General features: G+C 44.2%; 1 long non-coding RNA gene across 1 annotated transcript in view; it reads right to left on the bottom strand.

Moving 5' to 3' along the window:
• Window positions 1-8,467, bottom strand: part of LOC109308202 — a 12,058-nt gene that overhangs the window by 1,954 nt on the left and 1,637 nt on the right. The window contains exon 2 of the long non-coding RNA XR_002100535.1: window positions 6,175-6,180. This is a non-coding gene — a long non-coding RNA (uncharacterized LOC109308202). The remainder of the gene's footprint in view (window positions 1-6,174; window positions 6,181-8,467) is intronic.

Below are 8,467 nucleotides of genomic sequence, written 5' to 3'. Positions count from 1 at the left end.
GATGCTTTGCCCCAAAGTTTGGTGTCATCGGCGAACTTGGCCAGTCCGCTCCTGACTCCAATGTCCACAACATTAATGAAGATGTTGAACAATATGGGTCCCAGGACAGAGCCTTGGGGGACCCCAATGGTCACAGGGCACTATGATGAGTGACTGCCATCAATTACTACCCTTTGGGTCCCACCACGGACTTAAACTAGGAAGCGGTCTGGGACAGACATTGCGTAAATCAGTTTGCTCCAAACCAGTTAAGTCTGATACTACATTCAACAAGGTTTATTTTTAAACCAGTTTCAGCGATTTTTGAACTGATCTATGTGCTCTGAACTTATGTTCTGTTACAGGTTTAAACCAGCTTGTGATCACTTAAGCTAGTTTATGTATAATGTTTGTCCTTAGCCCAAGGGCTTACAAAGCTAGAAACCTCATCTTGGAAATATTTACGATTGGCCTATTATTGTGATAATCCCATGGGCTAGTACTGTATAGTGACTGACACTCCATTATTAAGTGTTTACAAGTTCAAGCCCTATATACAAAGAAAGATGGTTGAGAGAGAACAAAAATTATTGTCCATAGCAAGCATATTTCCTGTTCACATCACAGCATTTATTGGAATACTTTTAACATTTTTTCCCATTTAACTTTCTTCAAATCCATACTTATAGCTTCATTGTTCTCTGGTTAGAACCGTTTCTCATGAAGAATAGTTATAGTTTATAGGCTTTCTGGGAAGTATAACTCAGAAAAACAATGCAGATTTTAGCTGGGTAGCTTTATGCAAATGCAATTCCCATTCCTTCTTGAGTGATGAGGTTCTTTGGGTAAATGTGATATCTTTTATTAGACCAACTAAATAGATTGTTCTTTACAAGCTTTTGGGCACCAACACCCTTCTTCAGGCATAGGGAGAGTCTACTGGTGTTTGTATGTCCTCCTGCATGGAATAGAAGCTTAAGCCAGTATGCAAAATGCAGGTCTGTGTGACAGGGAAGATCAGAGGAGCTGGTAGTCAACAGGTGTGAGACGGGTAGTTGGCGGGGGGGTGGGGGAATGTTAACCTGGTGATAGAATGTAGCTGGTAAAATGTAGGGAGGTTACCTGGGGTTATCGGATGGCAGGTAGATTTTATAATAAGCCATAAATCTGATGCCTATGTTTAGTCCATGGTTTTTTGTATGTGGTAGATTAATGAAGTGCACTTTGTAGGCTCATCTATAAAAGGTGCTTTGTAAATTCCCTTTGAGGATTTGAGCTGAGAGATTAGAGAGAGGGTAGTTGTCTTGTGAGAAATGTGCACCCACAAGTAATTGGGTATTTTTGCCTTTGATAAATTTTTGGTGTGTGTTCATTCTGGTACACAGTTGTTGTTTGGTTTCCCCTACATATTTTCCACCTGGGCATTCAGTGTACTCAGTGAGATGTAGAACATTTCTGGAGGTGCAGGTGTAAGATCCAGGAATGGTGATGGTTCTGTTGTGGGGTGCAGTTACTATGGGAGTGGTGGAGATGTGTTGGCAGGTTTTACATTTCTTGTCCCTGCATGGTCTGGATCCATTTGGTGTGCTTTGGGTCATAGGAAGCTTGCTTCTGGTGATGAGGTTGGCACAGTTCAGTGCTTGTTTCAAGCTAGGATGGGTGGTTCTGGAAAGATCTCTTTAAGAATTAGGTCTTCTTCTAGTATGAGTTGCAGCTATATAAGGGGTTTCCAGATAGGCTCTAGGGAGGGTGATATGTAAGTAACAGTGCATGATTCATCAGGATTTTCTTTTTGTACTGTAGCAATTCTTTACATGGTATCCAGGTACATGGCTCTTGAAGGTGTTCAGTGTAGGTGCTTGAACCACCTCTGATGGCAGGCTATTCCAGACCTTGGGGGCTCTTTCAAAAGAGTGATCTCTCTCTCTCTCTCTCTCTCTCTCTCTCTCTCTCTCTCCAGAAGAATGCCCTTGTTGAGTGAAAGCCCTTTTGAGATTTGTGAGGTGAAAATTATGGATGTTCTCCACTCTGCAAATTTGGTGGTATTGGAGGGCTTGGCTGTATTTTACAGCTTCCTTGGTGGGCTTAGGGCGATTGCTAGTTCTGTGTAGATATGTTGGTTGGTAGGTTTCATGTAAGTAGTGGTTTGTATTTCACCATTTTGGATATTGCCATAAAGTAGATCAGCCTCAGGGCTTGAAAAAAGCCCTTGGGTTATATGAAAATCAGCTGTATTGTTTTGGACTTATTAGAAAAGAAAGACATGAGAAGAAGCTTGAGAGAGTCCAGAGAAGAGCCACATGCATGATCAGAGTTCAGGAAAACAGACCTTACGATGACAGGCTGAGAGCCATGGGGCTCTTTAGCCTGGAAAAGCGTAGTCTCAGGGGTGACCTGATGGCCACCTGTAAGTTTATCAGGGGTGACCACCAGGATCTGGGAGAACGTTTGTTCACCAGAGTGCCCCAAGGGACGACGAGGTCGAATGGTCATAAACTACTGCGAGACTGTTTCAGGCCGGACATAAGGAAGAATTTCTTTACTGTCTGAGCCCCCAAGGTCTGGAACAGTCTGCCAGTGGAGGTGGTTCAAGCACCTACATTGAACATCTTCAAGAGCAAATTGGATGCTTATCTTGCTGGGATCCTATGACCCAGCTGACTTCCTGCCCTTTGGGTGGGGGGTTGGACTTGATCTTCCAAGGTCCCTTCCAGCCCTGATGTCTATGAAATCTATGAAAAACTCCACTGTGATTGGTTGGTTATTTGGTGTGTGTGTGTGTGTGTGTGTGTGTGTGTGTGTGTGTGTGTGTATAGGTGAACTACTGGAGACAAGGATTTCTATAGAGCATCTGTTCTTACCTGTTGTTCGCTTGTGTTTAACCTGTTGTTTACATATTCCAGTTAATCCACTTAACTATCTCAGGTGTGAAGCCTCTGAGGCAGCATAATCTTTTAGCCTTTGTTTAATAATTATCTCTCTCTCTCGTATATTGGAAATATGTTTATTAATATTGCTTTTATTTAAATCTTTTGTATAATAAATTTGTACATAGTTAAGTCATCCCTCATCCTGGCCTGACTGTAGGGAAAAGAGGAAACAGGCGAGTACTCACAGATCCCTCTCACAACACTCCTGCCTGGCCAACTTTTTCCTTCTGTTTGAGGAGGGAGCACTTATCCTGGTGCACCCAGGCTGCAGTATCTAAAAAAGAGATTTTGGTGTGGAGTGATTACATTCCACAGCAACAAGGACATTCAGGCAATTCAACTTATATATCTCAACCTTGTAACAAGTTGCCAGAAGCTCCTGGTACTTAAAGTGCAGGAGTTCAAGTTGGCTGTGTGTGGCTGTAGCTGAGGGCATAGGCTGGCCCTTAAGCAAAGGGGAAACTCCTATATGTGGCTGGAAAACTACATGGCAGGAAGAGCGCAGGGCTTCGAGGCATTAAAAGCCCAGGGCCTGGGTCCGAGGGGGCAGTCAGACTGCATGCTGCAGGGAGAGCAGCTCCCCAGGGAAGCTGGCTGCAGGAAACAGGCCCATTGACACCCAAGCTACCCACACAAGCAAAAGTGAGGCTGAGACATCTAAGGGGGAAGGATGATTTGCAGTGTAGTGGGGACCCAGAGTGGGGAAGAACTTTAGTGGAAGCAGTTTGCTTATTTTTCTGTCAGGCTTAGGTTTAAAATTGGAGGACTAGATTGTGGCTATGGGGGTAGTTTGGAGGCCATAGGGGTGTCTGAAAGACATCCAGTAAGAGAGCTCCCTAGTGAGGGTCAGGGACCCCCAGGGATGGAGCAGCATGCAAACAGTTGTGCCAGGGCTGCGAACCTTAATCGCTGCTACACCAGACAAGGGCCAAGATCCTGGAGTATGAGACAGGGGCCAGGGACCCAGAGCACGTGAGTGTAAGATGGAGCTGGAGCCCAGAAGCTGAGGTCCAGGCTTGTGGATTAGGGGGACAGCTAGAGAAAAGGGGCTGAAGCCAGGGAGGCAGAAGCCCCAACAAAGGTTTGAGGCTTGAGGGGCTGAGCGAAGCCAGGACCAGGCCCCCCCAGTACTGACTGACATCTGTGTGGCATGGGTGTGACTATGGGAGCAGCTGGAGATCACAATTATTGGCCCTACAGCACAACAGGGCTTACCTGAAAGGGGAAACCCGCACTGTAGAGTCCGGGGCAGAGAAGGCCTGAGGATTGTACACCGAGGAGAAGCACCCAGGAAGAGGCTACCTCAGCCTCTGGAGGCAGCCTCCCCAGTTAAAAGACCCAAAAATCAAGTTGTGGCAGGTGAGAGGTGGGAGGTGAGGTGAGGTCAGGGAGTGTGACCAGGCAGGTCTGATCACTGGGGGCATCAGATGTTGGGCAGCTTGCATGAACCAGTCACGAGCTATAAACTCCAGGTCGGGTATCTTTATGTTCTAATTGTTGTTGCTGAAGTCTTCTGGGCAGTACAGTCTCTTCCACTAAACATCTGGTAATGGTATTCAAAACTAAGAGTAATAATATAACCATAACTCCCTCAGTTATACCATATATTTTATCTGGTGCCTTGCAAGTATTACATTTGTTCTCCCCTGCAGAGTTGAAGTTCAGGTTTCAGCACTGCAAAGTAAAACAGCCAGTGGGCAAATCTACATGAGACGCTTACTGCGCATTAGCCTAATATGACTGCGCAGTAGTGTGGTGGTTAAAAACTGTGCTAATAGCCCACTGCGCAGTGTTATTAGACTAATGCACAGTAAGTGTCACAAAAAAGTGTGCCAGTGCTACTGTGCAGTAACTCTAGTTACTGCGCATTTAGTTAGTGCTTTATTAAGCAGTTACTAAACTAAATGTACAGTATCTAAGATGCCTTAATGAATGTGTAGACATGCCCAGTTTGTCCTAGATGAGGTGCGGTCAAGACTAGATATACCGTCAAGGACTGAGCATGTATATTCTGAAAAATTAATATTAAATTGCAGGACTATTATATTAAAATAGATATTTTTGTCCTACTCCAAGTAAGCCTTAAAGAGAGGGGTTGAAGGGAGTAGTTTCAGCTTTGCTATCTAAAAGCCTGAAAAGTAAGAAATTGTTTTCTTTCAGAGGAAATTGAACTGAGATGGGAAGTTAGGCCCTTATTGGACTGCTCAATTTCTGTCTAAATGTGAAAAAAGGATTTTTTTCAAAAAGCTGTCACCGTGCTGATTCTGTTTCCCTTGCAAATCAAAGTATGCACTGTCAGCAGGGTCAGGTGCCACATGTCCCTAAGTATCAGAGCCCAAATATGAGAAGCTGAAAGCATATCAAGCAAAAAAGTAGATGTAAGAGGTGGCTGCTGCGGTGAGTGAGGAATACTGATTTTAGTAGACCTTTATGCTTTGCTCAGATGCAGATGATTACACAAGATGCACATTGGTGCAGAACAGAGTATTTAAGAAAACATCAATTCAAGATGATCCAAGAATGAGACAATCTTAGGCCAGATCCAGATGTGCAAGCACATGCAGTTTGTGGTACTGCAAACCTCTTTGCAGCACCATAAACCACACCGGTTGCATATTGAACCATGTGCTACTAATTTACAGCACTGGGGCAAAATTTGCCACCAGGATTTCCCAGCGGCAAATAAATAAATAAAAACCCGAAGAAAAAATTGTACTATTTGTGCTGCTGCAAACGTATGCCGCTACTCATGCGGACGCAGCCCAAGTTATTCAGCCTTGTATTATTATGCCAACATAAACATCATTTTACTTTTTAGTTTCAAAATTTCGTCTTCATGTTATCAGTGACTTCATTCCAAATTTATGTAGGTGAAGCTGAGAGCAAATTTTGGCACTATTTGCAATCTCCTGTCCCCATCCAGCTGTAAGACAGTGAAGAAGCCTAATAAATCTAGTACAGTATTCTGTGTGGGAACTTCATCTTTCACATGTAGAAGATGTGAAGCTTCCAACATAGCTTCTTCAACATACAGCCCACTTAGAGATTTCATCTTCTGTCATACGTTCCTGATACTCCCAATCAATCTCTTTTTATATAAAAGCATAAAGACCAAAAGGTGGTCCAAATGAGCAGTAGCACTGTGAGAACAGTGACTCAGTATAATAGCCGGTCAGCCTGGTTGCCATGTCTCCTCTGGCAGCTGGGCCACTTAGAACTTTCATCTTCTATTTAAAAAAGATAAATCAGGAGTATTAAACACCACAGGTCTCTCTTTTTAATAAACAATGAAAGATCAAACTTGCCCAGCTGCCAGAAGACCTTTTTGAAATACCAGCTGAGCCAGAACTAAAGTTAGTATGAATACTTCTGCAAGGAAATACTCTAGAGAGCTACTGCTGTTGGACCACTCCATTATATAATGCCTCAGGCATTAGAGCAGTTTGCTTGTGTGTGCTTATGCGGGTATGCATGTCTGTGAATAATAATTGTGGCAACTTGAATAGAACGCTGTTTTCTACTGAAGTTTTTATCCTTCTTTAGGAGACTGAAAAATCCAACTTAAAATGATTTGGTTATTTTTTATATTAAAGGCTTATTAATAACCAATATTTAAAGGATTACGATTAATAAAGGGTTACAATTAAACACTAGATGTTATAACAAGGAAGCCTTTTATAGATGGTTAAAAATTTTAGTAGACAAATCTGTTAATAGCCATGGTTAATAATAATCTACAATCTACTATAGGCATGCTTAGAAGCATCTTCTTCTCCATATAATAGTCATGTGTCCATAACATGACTATTAATTTTTGTGAATACTTTATAAATAGGACTTATTAAAGGTGTGTTCCACTTTAAAATAAAGTTCACCCACTTTACACTGTATTTTGGAAATATTTTCAAATGTGAAAGGTGCTGTTTAATAATGATCAAAAATCCTGTATGGTGTGAATTATAAATTGGTGGGTGTGATCACAACTCTTAACCTTTAATTTTATGCCCAAAATATAAAGCCATGCAACATTTCAAATCTAAGGACACTTTGATATATTTTTTTTTTCCCTTTGCAACTTCAAATAATCCATATGTGAATGTTTTGAGGTGTGTGGGGAGGTGCAGTGATTTTTGTTGTTGTTGCTCCTGTGGGCTTTTTGCACTTTGGTTTGTGAAGTCCATTTTCAGCGCAAATAGGCCACAGTTGGTTCTCTGCACTAGTGCAATTTCATTTAGCTTCACTGCACTTGCATTGATATGAAGAAAAGTAGTTCTTAGCCTCTCATTAATGTTTTTTGAGATCAACTGTTTAAATCTGCCCACAAAAATTAAATCAACCAATTTACATACAAAAAAATCCAAGTCAGTCAGTAGGGACCCTGTTATATGTCCTGTAATCTTTGAGAGAGCCTTTTGCTTGCTGATATCCATACCCCTAACATATTTTCTGAAAACTTAAAAGGATTTGGTGTCTTGGCATCCCCAGCACATAAGTGTCACGGCATGGGGTCTAGGAGTGGCCGTGATCCCTCTAGCGCCCCCAACCATGTCAATTAGACAATCCAGCACTCTCCATCCTCACCCACCATGTCTTTGCTGTTAAATGGTTCAATTAGGAAGGTTGTCTTTTATCTCCTAATACATGGTATTTGCTGAACTATCCCGTTCCGTATGGGGTGACTCGATACACCCAGCCTTAAGGGCTATGCGTGCCTCCTACCTCTCCTTTAGCACGCCCCAAGCCTCGCAGCTCTTCCGGACATTGTCAGGTCCTTCTCTTCTCTGGTGCGCTGCCCGGCGCCCCGGGGCTTGATCATGCAACCCGCGCCCCTTTGTCCCTTAGCCCTCTCAGGCTTATTAACCGTACTGTTATCAGTTGAGCTCCAGTGGCCTAAGCCTTACCAGGCCCCTTTGGCCCTTTGGAGTCCCCACCACTGTGGAGCCACTCTGGGACCCTTTCTAGTCCATACCCCTGCTGGGGTTTCAATCACTTCACAGTGGGGCTCAGGCAGCCTAAACCTTACCTGGCCCCTCTGGCCCTTCAGAGTCCCCAGCACCATGGAGCCCCTCTGGGACCCTTTCCTGATCGTATCCCCGGTTGGGGCTCAGGTGGCCATAGCAGTGCCTGGCCCCCTGGACCACCGTCTGGGTCTTTTGCCTTACTAGGGCTTCTCCGTGAATTGCCCCACAGGGCTGGGGTCAACACCCCCCAACACGCGCCCCACCGGCACGAACAGCTGTGCCCACCCGGCACTGCTTGCTGTGCCCACTGGGCACCAGGAACCCCCCAGATTATTGGGGAGCTCCCGTGAGGCCTCCTCACACCCCTACAGTCTCACCCGGTCCTCCGGTTTTAACTCAAAGCAATAACATAAGCCAATCAGCTACAAATCAACAGCAAGAAGCCTCCTGGCTTATAACATAAGGTCCACACTCAGTTGGCTCTCTAGCCATGACCTCCCAGCCTGGGTTCTCTCTACCCTTAGCACGCCGTAGCTGCTTGGGTGGTCAGGCTGCAACCATCAGCTTTGCTTTGCGCCCCTGCCCCTGCCCCTGCCC

This window comes from Crocodylus porosus, unplaced genomic scaffold (genome assembly GCF_001723895.1).
Source record: "Crocodylus porosus isolate Cpor-Errol unplaced genomic scaffold, CroPor_comp1, whole genome shotgun sequence".
Taxonomy (NCBI): Eukaryota; Metazoa; Chordata; order Crocodylia; family Crocodylidae; genus Crocodylus; species Crocodylus porosus.
The sequence above is the reverse complement of the archived record's forward strand: the minus strand, read 5'-3'. Positions and strand labels throughout refer to the sequence as shown.